Source organism: Haliaeetus leucocephalus, unplaced genomic scaffold (assembly GCF_000737465.1).
Source record: "Haliaeetus leucocephalus isolate CR32 unplaced genomic scaffold, Haliaeetus_leucocephalus-4.0 Scaffold2, whole genome shotgun sequence".
Taxonomy (NCBI): Eukaryota; Metazoa; Chordata; class Aves; order Accipitriformes; family Accipitridae; genus Haliaeetus; species Haliaeetus leucocephalus.
In genome coordinates this window covers 1,702,085-1,702,429 of record NW_010972438.1, presented here as the reverse complement: position 1 = coordinate 1,702,429, position 345 = coordinate 1,702,085, and positions in this window count along the sequence as shown.

Genomic DNA, 345 nt, shown 5'->3' with positions numbered 1-345 from the left:
TTTGGGAGTTTGGGGTTACATCCAAACTCCTCCTCCTCCATTGGTATCCACCTTAGCGGGGAGGAGGATCTCTTTTTTTTTTTTAATGCCAAACCGGATGGCTGGCTTGGATGCAATAGGCTTGCTAGCGCGCTCCTGCACCTCGGCGGCAGGCTTCGCCGCCCTGGCTCTCCTGGCCCGCCGGACCCCGCCGGGGTCCCCAGCTCGCCCCGCTCCCCGCCGCGGCGCTGCCGGGCCCTGCTAGCTGGGGGCGCCCGCTGCCCGAGGCTTCCCCGCCGGGAGGAGGAGGAGGAGGAGGAGGAGGGGGGAAGGAGGAGGAGGAGGATGCTCCAGTGGGGCTGAGCG